Genomic DNA, 16,345 nt, shown 5'->3' with positions numbered 1-16,345 from the left:
GGATTTGGAAGAGTTTTGGGAGGCAAGGTTCAAGTTAACCAGGAGTGGGAAGAAGTACTTCAGGTAGTGTGGACAAAGACACAAAAGTATGAAATAGCACAGCACTCGGGAGGTACTTTAGCCCAGTAGGGTTGGTCTGCCATCTGAAGCCAGTGATAAAAACTATTCCCATTGTAAAAGAGATGAGAATGTGAACAAAAATAGATAAAGGAAGGTTGGGGCATGGTTTACTCAAATAATGAAACATAGGAAGAGAAGCAAAAATTTTTTGAGGGAATGGGTGAAGAAAATTCTTAGGAGTCTAGTACAAGCTCAGTATTTTTATGGGAGTTCAGGAAGCCTGTGGTCTCCCTCCCTAAAAACCTTAACTTTGCATCTACAGCTGAGATGAAAATTTAGGCTCTAGTGGAGAATAACAGGCATGAATAAAATTGCCCAAAGAGAACATGTAACACAAAAAGGTAGTCAAAGTAACTGCAAGTAGTATTTAAAATGCCACAGAAATGAAAAGAAAAACTAAAGCTCAAGATTTAGCAATTAGGAACAATGAGGACACATGTTGATGAGAAACTCAAAACGCGGATGTGTTTCTATTAGTTTGAAAAATGGCTTCTCTTCCTTATTAAGGCAGAGTGAAGCTAGGAAGACCATGAAACCTTACAATCTGACTTCATATTCCGTCCCTCTTTCCTAAGTCAAAATAAAAATTGCTATGACAGTAAGGGAGACAGATATATAACTTACACATGACAAGTAAATCCTCGAAGATATTCAGTTCTCATAGACAGAAGGCCCATTTTATATTCACAATGGACATAAAACACACTTTGAACTCTAAAATCTTTCTTCTATATTAACAGTTTAATTACAGAGTTTTTAGTTCATTCATATTGGCAATTCACTGAAAAAAAAAAAAACCACAGAAACTAGTAAGGGTTTAAGTATAAACAAATGAATTAAAAATTCAATCTTGTTTTCGAACTATCAAGTCCACAACTAACACTAAAGGAAGTAACATAACCTGGACCCCAGGTTAAAACCCATCTTTTCAGGTTCAGCAAATATTTCCTCTTAGCACCAGATGTGTTCTGTCAAAAAAAGCAAGCCAGGTGTCAGTGCAAATGTCTTTGTTGTGTAACTCCCAGCTCAACACCACCCAAGGGGAGAAGCCTTTTAAATCTTGACTAGTTTAGTTGATGGCTACTATGCTTGTTTGGCCAACTGGGAATTATCAAAAACAAAAATAGTCTTTCTTACTGAATCTACCAATACAGACCTTAAGAACTCTTGAACTAAAGATCTTCAACCAACAAGGTTTCGGAAACTAAAGTTCATACTTCCAGAAAAGTGATTAAAGATGTAGGCTTCATAACGGTGCAGGCCTCTTAATGAGTAACATTTACCGAAAGTGAATTCATGTTTTATTTTTAAAAACCATAGTTAAGAGGGCGACAGAAAGACGAAAGTACTGAAAACATCCTTACAACTTCATACAGATCACAACACTATCGCTTTTATTGTTATTACTGATCACGCCTAAATTTAGAAAGAAAAGCAAGTCCGCTAAAATTACACATTCTTGTAGAATACACAGATAAGGAGGATACGAGAACAAAGTACATAGGAAAGGAACAGAAAGCCTGAAAAAGGTCCTCAAAATTCAGATGGCAAATTCCCTGTAACTTCGGAGATTTTAAGTGTTCCTGGGTGTTTACACCTTTTACCTTTGCTTCCAAATTTAGGAAACATTTTTCTACTAGGATCTGAGAAATTTTACGTCTTCTCAAAAAATAACTGATACCGCTTGTCTTCGTGGGCCAGGAGCTAGTCTCTCCCCTCTTTACTCAGTCCAGAGGCCCTCAGGGACTCATAGTAGATTCCCACATTAGGAACCTGCCACCTTACGTAAGTACTTTGCAAGGAGAAAGGTAGATAAGAAAATAGGGCACCAAACCTTCTCCTCCACCAACAGCCGTCACACCCAAAAGGAGTGTCCCTCCAGGGGCTTTCCCCTGGGAGCCGCAACTGTAAGCTGCATGGGGGAGGGGAAGCGCTCTCAAACAGTCATCTCTTCCTCTTCAGGCCGCCAACGCCGACCGCACCACAGTCTCCTCCGCCCAAGCCCTTTCCCCTCCCCCGCCCCAGCCTGGGTCGGAGCCAAACCCCACAGGAATGCAGCCCGGTCACATGCGCTGCGGCGGCGGTGGACGTGCCTCTCCCCCCGCGCCCCAAGGAGACCCAGCGCCATCTTGCCCTGACGCAGTTACAAAAGTCACGAGAGAAATGGTGTCTCCTCGTCCGCGCCAGCGCCCCAAGGTTTCGCAGGGGCCGAGCCGGGGCCCTCACCTCGCGCAGGGACAGGAGAAAATACTCAGGGAAGAGCCTTGAGATTCTCTTCGCCACTGCTTGGGTTCCATATCGGCCGCGGCAGCAACCATCACCATCGTCACTTCTCCCTCTCTGCCTTTGCAACAGCCTCCCCCGACGGCTCTGGCCCCACCCGCTGCTGCAGCATGAGGTCATCGCTAGCCAATCACTACTAGCCCGACAGGACACACCAGGCACTGATTGGCCGCATGGACCGCCTCTGCCTCTCCCCACTCCGCTTACCAAGCGCTCCGGGTCTCTGTGGAGCAAGAAGACGGAAACCGCCATTTCGGGGAAAGACCCCGAAAACAAGAACCGGAATCACAATGTTATTTTAGTGGGGAAACCCTTGTTTTATTCTTTGGCATCCCCCTTTTTTCTTCGAGATAACCGTCTCTCTGTCCCTCCCTCGTTTAATCACCGCCACATAAAGGTTAACTCCTGCTCCCCACCCCGCACATTGTCCCGCCGGCGGGGAAATCCTTCCCCGGGGCCAAGAGAAGTAGGAGGCAGCGACGGCAACTGCACCGACGGCAACGGCAGCTTTTTACCCCGATACACGGTGGCAGGGAAGCGGCGCTGACGGTGGCTGTATTTTTCCTGCTGCTTCTCCCCCCGACCTCTTCCGTTTCTCGCTCCTCCATCGAGACGGCGCTGGACGCTCCAGCTCCGCTTTTATCCGGTGCCCGGAGTCTGCGCACTGGAGCCTCCTCAGCCCCTAGTGGGCGTCGAGTGACACCCAAAACGAGTTCACCCAGCGCTGGAGGCCAGACTGGGGAGGGGGAGGGGAAGACGGAGACTGAGGTTGTTTGGGGAGTGGGAGAAAGTGCATCGCTTTCGGAGGGTGATGGGCGGGAGGGGAGGGGGGGAGTCGTTCCCAGGGCCTACAGTCTTAATCCTTCCACCCAGTAGTGGCGTGCCCATGCTCGCCGATATCCAGACTTGAGGGCTACTCAGGGAAAAGGGATAAAGAACCAATCCCATCAAATATCGAAACTATCCCAAACCTTCTGTAAATTGTTGAATGCATCTGTTCTGAAAAAAGACGGAGACTCTGCCCACCTCTCTGCCTCCAGTTGCCTGTCTTCAAGCCTCTGTGCCAAGAGGCAACAGCGGGCGGCAGCCCACAAGCAAAATGGCGGCAGGCAGCTTCGTCCCCTCCCCCTCTGCCCCTGCGGAGCGGGGCGGGCGGGCCCCGTGCACTTGCCGCCGCCGCGGCCGCCGCCGCCGTCGCCGCCGCCGCGGCCGCCGCCGCCGTCGCCGCCATTTTCCCAGAGCGAGAGGCAGTGACACTGAGCGGGCGCAGGGGGCCGAGTCGGAGACCGTGCCTGAGTTCGGGAGCGGCAACAGAGGGGGCATAGACACTCTGAGCAGCCTTGCCGTCGCCTCTGCGTTCCTGTTGACTATCTGGGTGCCCCCTCCCCTACTCCTTGATTGCTGGTGAAGAGGCTGCGCGCTGCTGTTTGGGGAGGGGGTGTGTGGAGCCGGGTCCTGTGTCCGCAGTGGCTGCTGTCGGGGGGTCGTCTGTTCGCGGAGGTGTGGAGCGACTCCTTGGGGGTCGAGCAGATAACGGGGTTCGGGTGTCTGTTGTGTGAACATCGCAGGTCAGTGCTTGTCGTCTCCTTGGGAGTTCTTGGGGTTTGCGGGGTGGAGGGACGCGTGTTTCAAGAGGGAGGGGGCTTTCTCATTTTTATCCTTCCGGGGGTGTTGGGGGGAGTCGACGCTGACTCTCAGGTGTCTGGGCTGGGGCAAGACGTTGCTTGGTTGAATCGAATTTATCCTTTCTCTTCCCTGTCCCTGGAAAGGGAGCATTATGGCGGGTTTTAGGGTTGGGGAAAGGGGAAACTGGCAGTTAAACCCCCTTGAGAGTGGGAGTTAGGGAGGGGGCGCACTCCTCATTGGCAGCGGGTTAAGGCCGCTTGGGTGAGGAGGGAGGCTTGTGACTGTTAGCAGGGTTTGTGTCGAAGTGGTCCCAGGAGCTGCCAGCTCTCCGTTTCCTCGACCGCATCTTGTTCAGGTGCTCAGAAGCCGTATAGGCCCCATTTTCTTCTCCCATTTCTTGGCTGGCAGTCTCTGGTATAATTTTCAGGTAAATACGAAGGGGGTTAAAAGGACGCTCTGGGTCTCTATCTCCCTTTGTGGGAGAACGAGACAGCTCCTCATCCTCTCCGGGAGAGGGTAAACCCGCCCCTGAGGTGGTCACCCCAGTACCCAGCCTTCTCAGTCTCCTCCCCCACTCCGCTTGCATTATCGCCGTCCTTTACTGTACCGGAGGCTTAGAATCCACAATATGGCACATTTCAGAAAAGCTTATTTTGACCAAGGGATTGGCACAAACACTGTGGCAGCAGATACAGAAGAGAAACAAACGGCTCACTGTGCTAAACGGGGGAGGGGGAGAGAAAAAACAATCCGGAGTGCTCTCTTCCACTGGCCTCAGTTCCGTAGAGATCCGTTCTTGCTGAAGTCTGTCTTAAGAATGATAATTTAAAGTCGAAGAGAAATCGCTAGAGTTCGCTTTGGAGTAAATCCCGGGTTGGTTTCTTTTTTTTTTTTTTTTTTTTTTTCCTATTTCCCCCCCTTTTAGAGATGTGAATAACGTAAGGTGTTGGAGTTCTGGAGACCTTGGAGAGAATTAAGTGAGGTGCATTCAACTCTAGGCTGGAGACATCAATACCTAATTGGAAAATAGTCCCGTTTTTTCCCTTATTTTCCGAGATGGGAAGTAAAAAGTGAAATTTCCCTCTTTTGTCCTTTACAGATTCTAAAAATGGCGGCCCCAGGCTGATGTTGTGGTAATCTAATCAGCTCGGGTCCTCCACACCCCATGCAGTGCGTTTGTCTGCAGCATATTACAGGCTTATTATGTTTACATGAAAAGACTGTGCTGCTTTTCTTTCCCGAATAGTTTACAAAAATGTGTTGATTTTACTGCAAATTACAACGCTGTGTTTTCGTTGATTAATTTTGTTGGTTTTTCCTGAGAGGCAAATGAAATGACACCACTTTCAAAAAAAAATAATAAAAAACACTCAGGTAGCCTTAGAAATTTGAGTAGTGAGGATGGGTGCACTTAAATATTCAAAAAAAATTACTTGGGACAAATATTAGTTTTCTGCTCGTTTAATCCGAGTGTCTTTTATTCACTGTGCTAAAGTAAGTTAAATGTTGAATAAGTGTATAAGTGCAACATTTTGTGTGAGTAGATGTTTTAATTTAGGGTGTAATGTTTCCCATCCAACACTTGACCAATTTTATGAATTTTGGTTTTTGTACTCTTTCAGATTAATTTTTAGGGAGCTGTACAAACAAGCCTAAACCTGTTACTTCACTGGGTGTGGAGATGCTTGTTCTTCTCACTATTATATTTTGCATCCATGTTTCTCATATATTTAAGCATTCCTTATGCATTTTCTAAGTTTGTATATTTCATGAAGTGAAGCTCCATGCTTTGCTGCCTTTTAAAATTGTTTTATAGCATGCAATCATAATTATGTAAGTAAAAAAGTAAGGCTTTAGTTCTTGATACCCCGCCCTGTACCCATTTACCTATTATGGGATGTGGAACTTAGTCTGTTTTAATAGACTAAATAAAAGCCATACCATAATATAGAGTCTTGAATCCATTTTATGCTAATTTCAGTATCTTATAGATGGAGGCAGAAAATTAAATGGTGTTACTTAACAATATTTTTTAAAGTGGGAATGATTAGAATTTATTTTTGGAGTGGAAGGGTGATCTTTTTGGCCTGGACTCAGCAGCGAGATATCAGTGGGCCATTAATGGCATTTAATGACCATTCTGATGTGGAATAACTGAAAGATGAGTAGTTATTGAAATCTAGTAGTTCTTGAAAAGGTTGGAGAGTACACACCCTTTCATGATTCTTTTATTCCACAGTAAATTCTGCTCCAATATTTACAACGGAATAAGGGAATCATGAAGTTCGTATATGAACTAGTTGTCTGTTGTACAAAATAATTGTAGCAATCACTGCCTTAGTTTCTTCATGGAAGACAGTGTACAACTGTACTTAGAATCTTTGGAATATTTTAGTATGAAATGAAATGTTGGTGGGTAGTGGGAGAGTTTATGTAGGGATTTGGGGTCAATACTCATTTGTATGTGCTCTGATCGTGTAAGTCTAGATCCATAACTGCTGGGTAAGGATTGTGCATTTATTTTATGGACTACGTAGTTACAATCTGTGGTTCAGAAGGTTGGTACTTTAAACTTGCTATCTATGGTAGGAAATCAGTATACTCTTAGGGAAATTTAGTTTATGTAGCCATGGAAAGGAACACTGTATACACCCATTGTTTTTTCTTGATAGTGACCTTGATCAGCTCTAGACACACAAAGCATTTGGACTTATTTGGCTTCAAATAAACAATACCAAGTTAGAAATTATAAGAAAAGCTGCCTTGACTCTATTAGCTTTCTTCATACTAGCCTGCTTCATTGCTTTGTATTTTGTTTGTTTCTTTTGATATATTTTTTGAATGTATTGTACTCTTTTAAATGGTTACTTTATAAATAACATGGCTGTAAGTGTTTGGTTTTTGTTAATGTGTATGTACCCCATTGACCATCTGTGTTTTAAATTAGAAATTGTAGGGGCAATTTTTTTTTTAAAAGGTTAAGTATAATTTTTTCTGAGTGAGTTTTGAAACATTCGGTCTCTTGGGGGAAAACTAGTCAAATAGTCTTTGTTCTTAGGGTAGCTAAGGTTGAGGGATTAGGTGTTTGTCTGTTTAAGTGGATTTGTAGAAAATCATAATGTAATTGGTGAGCAAATTTTATTTTTAGAGACTGTAGTTTGATCATACTTCCCTTTTGTTGTCAGTGTAAGTTATAGGATCCCTTTGATCTCAGTTTAAGTTAGAACCTTTACAGGGCTCCTGTATTTCCCTTCAACTCTTAAGATTTCTGATAACTCCCTCACAATTTTGCCTTGTTTGTCTTAGAGCTTCCAGCTGGAGAATTTTTCCATGTATATACTAAAGCAAGCTCTAGGACTTCTTGGATCTAAAATGAGGAAGTGAGGGGAAAAGCCAATTAATAAGTTAGGAGAAATTCTTCCTTTAACACATAACCTTAGTGGTCTTAGTGAAAGTCTAACTTCTTAAATTGGTTTTTTATTTCTAAGAATAATGTACCCATTTCATGCATCAAACTCTTAAACGTATGGTTTTATTTTTAAAAGTGTGTTATGTAAATCCTAACAGCTCTGCTTAGTTCTGGAAGTTACTACTAGGACTTTAATGTGTACTGTCATTGTGTGTTTAAAATGGAGAAAACCAAAAGGACTTTGAAGAGCTACCACAAACTGCTAAAGAAATGTTAGTATGTAATTTTTACAAAAGATGCTGTTTATTTTTTTAAAAATATTTTAGTAATGTGTAATTAGCTTTTATCTCCAAAGGATTTATTCACAATAGAGAGTAGGTGCTCAATTATTTTTTGAGTTTAAAGCTTTCATTTGAGCAAACACATCTCAAATATTCAGGGTAATCAGGGACTTTTCTTTGTTACATGTTAGGAAAAGCGTTTAATACTGGTATTCAGGGAGACTTGTTAATATTGACTATAGAATTATTTTTATTTTGTGGTAAAATTTTTTTTTTATATTAGCTGGCAAAATAAGGATACTATTTTAGGTGCTGCTGTATAAATGTTAGCTTTTAGGCTGGTTTGAAATTGGAGTGGCTCACAATTTTTTACTGTCTCCTGTAATGTACAAATTTTGGGAAGAGCTTTATTTTTTTTTAATATTAAAAGGATAGTATATATTACCTAAAAACTTATTTAATGTGGAAGAGCAATATTTATGGTTGAAAATAGTTTTTTAGTGCGCCAAATTTGACGTAACCATATTTAACTAAAAATCTTGCTATTGCCATTAAACAGTATTTTACAGACAGGTAGGAATTAACCAAGAGAGTTTTTTTGTTGTTATTGTGAGCATTTGTGATCAGTTCTACATAAAAAGTCAAAATGATGATGACTCAGGTTAACTTAATTAGATGTTATTTGTATCTTTAAGACTATAAGAAGTATTTATTAACCGTTAGTAAATAGGATGCTTTTTACTTAAGTGAGAGTCAAGAAAATAGGTGGGTCTTATATTTCACTTGATAAATATTTTCACTTAATATGAAATCAGTTTTTTTTTTTCCTCAGAGGGGTCATAAATCAAATTTTATTTTTAAGACAGTTTGGGAAAGCTATTTTTATATTGTTAGGTGAATTTTACAACTTTATTGCAAAATCTGATTTGATTATTTACAAAAACTAGTTGAGCTGTTTGGGATCTTGAACTTTTCAATGCAACAGGTCAGTCAGAATTCTTTTTTTGATGTGTTCAATTAAGATGCCATTGAAAACAGACATTATGACTTTTAATGCATAAATAGTATGTAATAATTCAATGAGTAATCAAGTCCACATCTATTATTTTCAGTTAAAATATTTATTTTTGCATTTTAAAATTATTTCCAATGTGAAATTTGGATTTAAGACAGGACCTGAGAAACAAAATGATTTATGCAGCTTTCTTTGTTCTAGTTTTACAGTTGGAGAAGACAGGGTATTTTCTAGCAACTCTTAGATGTTTGCTTAGAGTTGATCCAAAGGAATAAACATCTTGGTCCTGAAGTTTATTATTGAGAAAGAACATTAAGTAATCACACCTGTGTTATAGCTAACTCGGTTGCATTTAAGGTCTGAGCCTGTGGCATAAAATTAAGTAACAGAACAATGGGATTGAGGTAGTTTTGGTTTGTGGTACTCGTAACATAAAGTTGAAGTTCACATACTTATATTATGTAACATTTTATCTGAGACAAGAAAAATTTTTATTAATTTTTAAATCTATTTTGGCTTTTGTTTTCAAAAGGTATTTAAAACATAATTTTTATTTAAAGACTTTTAACTGAACTTACCATAAATTATTTTAAACTTATTTGAGTTAAGTAAGTTTTTAGCTTTGCACAGTGGCAGTATTGTAGCCAGTGAGGTTTATCTGAGGCATGATTATTGCTAATTGAGTTAAGTAAATTTAAAGATTAAATCTTTTCCCATTTGTCTCACTGGTCTAACAATCATGTAAAGCCTAGTATCAGTGGTTTTTAGCAAAAAGTGAGGAATGTGGTGAAAAGAATGAACTATTATCACTTAGGATGTTGTCAGAAAATAGTTTTGTTTTTTCAAAAGTTTACATATTGGGACACTGTATATGAGAAAGATACACTTTCCTAATATTTTTTCTTATTTCACCGACTAATAATGAAAGATAATAGTTTCTAATTTTGATTTCACAGAGAGACCTCTTAAATTCCTCTTGTCCTGCTTTATATGTCATTCAAAGAAAGACAAGTTTCAGGAATTTGAAAACCCATTTTCTCTTTAACGATGTTGCAAAGGATGGGAAGATTCTTGATGTGACTGATTTGAATGGTTGGGACTCTGCTTCATTAGCTATAAATTGATGGGGGGGGGTCTGAGGTTGGTCTGATACATAGTAGCTCTTCTTGAGAAAATAAGATTGTTCCTTTTGAATTATTTGCTTTTCTGCTGCTTCTCTTTAAGTGAATCTGTGTAATTGGCTGAATTGACAGCCTTATTACATCTTTACCATTAAGCCCCCAGCAAAACCATATTTTTCAAGCACAGACAAAAGATGAATTTAAGTAGCTGCTATTTCCCTTGTACTGTTTATTTCTACTCCTTAAAAGCCTGCTGTTTCAGGGTTTGTTTGGATGCAGGGTACGGAAATCATATCCAGCCAGCTTAAGTAAAAGATTTGTTATAAGACTATAGGGAAATCTTAGAGAACTTTTTTGAAGAAAAGTACAGTTGGACCTCACAGGAATTGGCAAGGTGTCAGTGAGCCACTGTGCTCCATCTTGAGCCCTTTAATTAGCTGTGACTGGTTAAGGAGATGGTGGTAGGGTGGGTATTTGTGGTGTGGGGGAATTTGCTTGGATGGAGAGTAAGAGACGGACATCTAATTCATCGTGGAACAATTGCCTTTTTTCAGGGATGTTCAAATGTACTCGAGAGGGCCTCTACAACTAAATAATTAGTATCAAATTGATGATTCCACTTTTTAATTTAATTTATTTTAAATGTATTTTTTTTTAATGTTTATTTTTGAGAGAGAGAGAGAAGGGGGAGGGCCAGAGAGAGGGAGACAGAGGATCCGAAGTGGCTCCGTGCTGACAGCAGAGAGCCCAGTGCGAGGCTTGAACTCACTAGCTGTGAGAGCACGGCCTGAGCCGAAGTTGGACGCTCACCCGTCTGAGCCACTCAGGCACCCCCTCCACTTTTTAATTTTAAAAATACAAGTATTATATATAAATATATGCATGTGTTTTGAGGAATACTCCCAAAATACCAGTTTTTTTGTTTTAATTTTTTATTTTATTAAAACAATTCTTTAATATTTAATTTAATTGAGAGCGAGAGAGCACGGGAGGGCAGAGAGAGAGGGAGACACAGAATCTAAAGCAGGCTCCAGGCTCTGATCTGTCAGCACAGAGCCCGAAATGTGGCTTGAACTCAGAACCATGAGATCGTGACCTGAGCTGAAGTCGGATGCCTAACCGACTGAGCCACCCAGGCGCCCCTTAATTTTTTATTTTAAAGTAATTTCAGGCTTACAGAAGTTACATGAATACTACAAAACTTCTTATACCCTTTATTCACATCCCCTGATTTTTAACATTTTGTCACCTTTGCTTTATTATTCTCTCTATGCATGTAAAAAAAAATTCTTAACTAGAGTAGATTGCATATAAAATGCTGTCTTATACTTAAATATGCATTTTTAAAGATCAAGCATCTTTTCTTAGGTAACCAGAGTGGTTAAACTTAGGAAGTTTGGCATTGATGTAATTCTTTTTATCTAGTCTGTTGTCCGTATTCCGTTTTCATCAGTTGTCCCAATTATGTCCTTTATTAGCACTTTTTTTTCTGGTGCAGTCGCCAATTCAGGATCACGGATTGCATTTAGTTCTCTGATCTCTTTGTCTTTCATGACATTGGCAAGCTAGCTATTTATACAGTGCCCCTCAATTGGGTTTATCTAAGGTTTCTTCATGATTAGATTCAGGTTTTGCATTTTTGGCTGGAATACTAGATAAGCAGTATGTGGTTTTTTTTTTTTTTTTAAATCATTTTTGTTTGCCCCTTACCAGTGTGTTCATTTTGATCGCTGGGTTAAGGTGTTTAGTAGTTTTTCCATTGTATAGTTACTGTTTCTCATTTTGCCTTTATTAAGTAATTTGTGGAAAGATATTTTGAGATTGTGTAAATATTCTGGTTCCTGTCATACTTTCTTAGATTTAGTGTCTATAGGTGATTCTTGCTTAAATAAGTTTTTACTTTGTGTCTGTATATACACCGAAGTTCTTAGCAGTGATTTGTGTCTGAGTAATTGGAATTGTGGGGGTTTTCTTTTCTCTTCTGATTTTTCTGAGACATATGGATAGCTTTTGTAATCAAAAACAGATGAAAAAAATTGAAGGAAAGTGTAGATAATTTGGATAGTATCAGATATTATTCTTGCACAGTTTTCTACATAAATGTGGGTTTAAAATAGCTTTCTGAATGCTGATCTAATTTGAAATTCAGAATATAGAAAATAAGTGCTTAGGTTGTTAAATTATTTTTAAAAAATTATGACGTTCCAATTCCTTATTTAGCTTTTAGAATTATTGCTAAATGAGCTTTGAATTACAGTTATGTTTAGGTTTATGATTTGCTACTAATGCTAGCACTTTGATTTCTAAGACAAGACTGAAAATACATATTTTAATTATGGTGTTACTCCCCTTCCTCCATTAAAAAAAAATCCTTGAAGTAATTCTTTTGAAGAAAAGTATTTTTTTTTCTGAAATTGAGATAAGTTCTTTTTGTTTTAACATACATGCAAGTTTGATGTTTTATTTATTTATTTTTAAATATTTATTTTTGAAAGAGAGAATGCATACCTGCGTGAGCCGGGGAGGGCCAGAGAGAGGGGGACAGAGGATCCCAAGCGGCTCTGTGCTGACAGTGCAGAGCCTGATTCACGGCTCTAACTCAGGAACCTTGAGATCATGACTTGAGCCAAAGTTGGACACTCAACCGGCTGAGCCACCCAGGCGTCCCCAAGTTTGCTCTTTAAAAAAGGTTAGTGAGATGGTACACTTAACAAAGCAGAGCTTCAAACATCTATAACTCTTAGGACAAAGTGGTACGTGATTTTGGAATAAATACAATACTCATTCTAGAAAAGTTCAGAAGGACAAGAAAGGGACAAGAAACAGGAAAAACACTGATTCAAACTTTAATTACATTATAGTGATACTTTTATCAGTTTTGTATAGTGATAGCAAGATATTCATAGTGAATTTGGATGATAATTTGAATATTTTACTGATGTGAATGAAAATTACTAATTTGATTGGAAATTTTCAGAGAGAATGGGAGAAGAAAATTTGAGACTTGTGAATACTTGTAGAATGGAGATTATATCTTTTAAAACTTAAAATTTCAAGGCACATGGGTGACTTCGTCAGTTAAGTGTCCAACTTTGGCTCAGGTCATGATCTCACAGTCTGTGAGTTTGAGCCCCACGTCAGGCTCTGTGCCAACAGCTCAGAGCCTGGAGCCTGCTTCAGATTCTGTGTCTCCCTCTCTCTCTGTCCCTACCCCACTCCCACTCTGTCTCTCTCAAGAATAAAATAAAAACATAAAAAAAAATTTCCTTGGGAGAAAATTAAGGTAATCATATTTCAAATAAGGAGGATTAATAAGATGATATAGTTGATTGTTAGTATTTTGCAGGTGCTTAATTAATTTAAAACTCATTTGAATCAACTATCTATCTGTGTCTTAAGAGAATGAAAGTTCAGTTGGTAAAACTACCAAATCTTACCCATTATCTTAAAAAAGTACAGGGTGAAAGGTGCAAAAGCAAATCCTATGCTAAACAGGATTTTCTTTTAGGCCACAACCCCCATCCTGGACATGTAAAATAGCACCCTATTAAAGTTAAAATGTTTTCTTTTTCTTAGAGTTTATTCACTTATTTTTGACAGAGGGAGAGAGAATCCCAAGCAGGCTTAAATGCCAGGCTTGAACCCACAAATCATGAAATAATGACCTGAGCTAAAATCAAGAGTCAGACACTTAACTGACTGAGCTACCCAGGCGTACCCTATTGACTGAAGTTAAGAAACCAGAGTTAGAATTGATTGGTGAGATCTTTTAGTGAGCTATTTTTCATTGTGGCCCAGGGACCCCGTGTGTTACTTATGTAGAGTGCTTATTAAACATTCTTGGGCCCAATTCCAGACCTACTTAATTACATCTAGTGGAGCCATGAATTTGCATTTTAGTTACTAGTCTCAGAAATTTTTATACTGTTCTAGTTCTTTCCTTTTATTTTACAACTAGACCAAATCCCAGGGAGGTTAAATAATTTTCTCTAGGTCATATAGTTAGATAGTGGTTGATCAAGGATTGAAATTTAGGTCATGATTCTTGATGCTTTAAACTTTTCCAAGAAACCATGCTGACTGCCCTCTTGAGAAGCCAGGCCACTATTTTTAGATTCTCTGAATGAGGGAATACTTTGTGCAATGTCATGTGACAGACTCTATATGTTTAGTGTTTCTGTACATCCTAATTCAGGATGATCTGTTGGTTTCCAGAACCCGCGAGTTATTTGGATAAGAGTCTTGGATTGGAATTGTAGCAGTACAAATTGTGATCAAGTTACGGTGAGCCTTGAATGCCATGATAAAAGATTATGGCCTTTATGGGGAAGTTGCTGAAAAATTTGCTTTGGGGAGTGACATACTGGGACATGCTTATTTATCCCCTCCAATTCTTAAGATCATGCAAGTGTTATATGCTTATTAAAAGAGCTCAAACAATACTTCTTTAGAGGCAATATTGCACAGGGCTTAAGAGTAGATACTAGAACTACAATCAAACCAGGTTGTATTGCCTAGTGACCTGGGCAAGTTAGTTATCTTTTAGTGCGTTAGTTTGTTGATCTGCAACATTGAGGTAACAATAGAGCTTATCTTATACAGTCGTTTTGAGAATTCAGTGTTAATATGTGTACAATTCTTAGTAGGCTCTCCAGCTGTTTGTGTTGTAGTTGTTTCTTGAAAAAACAGAACCATCCCTTAGTGTCTCTTATATGCTGAGGTGATCACAATTTATAGCTTCTATATTTTTCCTAAAGTGTTTTACATAGATACAGTAGAAGATTCTTACCTTCATTTAAAATATATTTTTTAAAAAATTAATGTTTTATTTATGTATGTATTTATATTTGAGAGAAAAAGAGGCAGAGAGAGAGATACAGAATCCAAAGCAGGCTTCAGGCTCTGAGCTGTCAGTACAGAGCCCGATGCGGGGCTCGAACTCACAAACTGTGAAATCGTGACCTGAGTCAAAGTTGGATGTGTAACCCACTGAGCCACCCAAGTGCCCTTCATTTAAAAAATATTAATGCTGGGGGTGCCTGGGTGGCTCAGTCAGTTACACGTCCGACTTCAGCTCAGGTCTTGTGGTTCATGAGTTCCAGCCCTGCGTTGGGCTCTGTGCTGATAGCTCAGAGCATGGAGCCTGCTTCCAATTCTGTGTGTCTCTCTCTCTCTGGCCCTCTCCCTTGCTTGCACTCTGTCTCTCTCTCTCCCAAAGATAAGTAAACATTAAAAAAATACTTAAAAAATATTAATGCCAATTGAATGTTGAATGATGTAAACTTTGTGCTGCCTCCATTTGTTGAGTTCAATGCTCATAAAAGTCCTATGTTTGTTTCCAAATTGGCTAATCCCATTGTACTTGTATTGTGTTTATATTATTAGGTATAATTAAACCATTGATAAATGAACGTGAAAAGAGAGTTGTATTTTTTTTTAAGTTTATTTATTTTGAGAGAGCGAGATCGAGAGCGCGCCCGCATGCGTGATCAGAGAGGGGCAACGAGAAAGGAGAGAGAATCCCAGGCAGGCTCCCTTTATCACGAAGCCTGACAGAGGCTCAGTTCCACAAACCTTGAGATCTTGACCTCAGCTGATATCAAGAGTCTGAACCTTAACTGACTGAGCCACCCAGGCATCCCTGAGAATTGACGCAAACTAAGTTAATTACTTTGGAAAACTTGTTAAAGATACATTAATTGTCAAAGAAAGTTGTTAGGTATGGGTAAGGTAACTAAAATAATACAAATCCAAATCGAGAAGGAGATGTGCATTCTAATTGCTCCACAGGTGTCTAAGTAATTTGTTACCTTGAAATAATCTAAAACCAAAAGTTATAGACAATGCATTATAGATAGGGTTTATACAATAATGAGAACCCAAATCTCCAATTAGCAGAGCCATGTTCAAAGAGAACATTTGGGCTTGACATTAAAATATTGATGAATTATATTTTAAATGAAAAAGTTCAGTGTTTATAAGATATATGTAACTTTTAAATGGTTCTCCAGGTTAATTGACTTTGATGAACTAACCAATTTTGAGTTACTGTTTTTTATATATATAAATCCAGATTTTTTTTTCAGTCCAAAAGGAGATGAATCTTACTGTATTCTCTAGCATTTTTTTTTTTCCATTTAGTATCTTAGAAATTTAAAAATGCTTTCATGCTGACATCTTGATTTCAGACTCTGGCCTCTAGAATTGTTTGTGGTCATGTGTTGCGGCATCCTTAGGAAACTAATACTCCCCTCAATTCCAGTTACTCTCAGTGAAGCCCACTGCTAGACAACACACACACACCACGCACACACATACATACAAAAGAAAAAGAATTAAAATGCTGTTTCAGAGTCTGATTGTGCTTTGTCTACTTGGGTTTGTAGGATTCTGCCTAGATGAAATGACAGATTTCGCATGTCCATGGAATTGAATAGATTCATTGATGTATCAAGATCCAGTAACCTTTATTATCTTGTGAGATTTAAAT

At 39.3% G+C, this 16,345-nt stretch overlaps 1 protein-coding gene, 1 long non-coding RNA gene and 1 pseudogene across 4 annotated transcripts in view; 2 read left to right on the top strand and 1 right to left on the bottom strand.

The window, feature by feature from the left end:
• Positions 1 to 2,696: 2,696 nt before the first annotated feature.
• LOC115508804 lies at positions 2,697 to 3,513 on the bottom strand. Its single transcript, XR_003967122.1, has 2 exons — positions 3,375 to 3,513; positions 2,697 to 3,139 (listed from the first exon to the last, which is right to left on the bottom strand). It is a non-coding gene; the product is annotated as an uncharacterized LOC115508804 (long non-coding RNA).
• Positions 3,514 to 3,623: 110 nt separating this feature from the next.
• Positions 3,624 to 16,345, top strand: part of KMT2E (lysine methyltransferase 2E (inactive)) — a 100,486-nt gene continuing 87,764 nt past the window's right edge. For all 3 annotated transcript variants that reach the window (XM_030307789.1, XM_030307790.1, XM_030307788.1), the window contains exon 1: positions 3,624 to 3,971. The gene's annotated coding sequence lies outside the window, so the exon portion shown is untranslated. The remainder of the gene's footprint in view (positions 3,972 to 16,345) is intronic.
• Positions 9,353 to 9,508, top strand: LOC115509561 (annotated as a pseudogene).

The sequence above is a fragment of the Lynx canadensis genome, chromosome A2, assembly GCF_007474595.2.
Source record: "Lynx canadensis isolate LIC74 chromosome A2, mLynCan4.pri.v2, whole genome shotgun sequence".
In the NCBI taxonomy this organism is placed as follows: Eukaryota; Metazoa; Chordata; class Mammalia; order Carnivora; family Felidae; genus Lynx; species Lynx canadensis.
The sequence above is the reverse complement of the archived record's forward strand: the minus strand, read 5'-3'. Positions and strand labels throughout refer to the sequence as shown.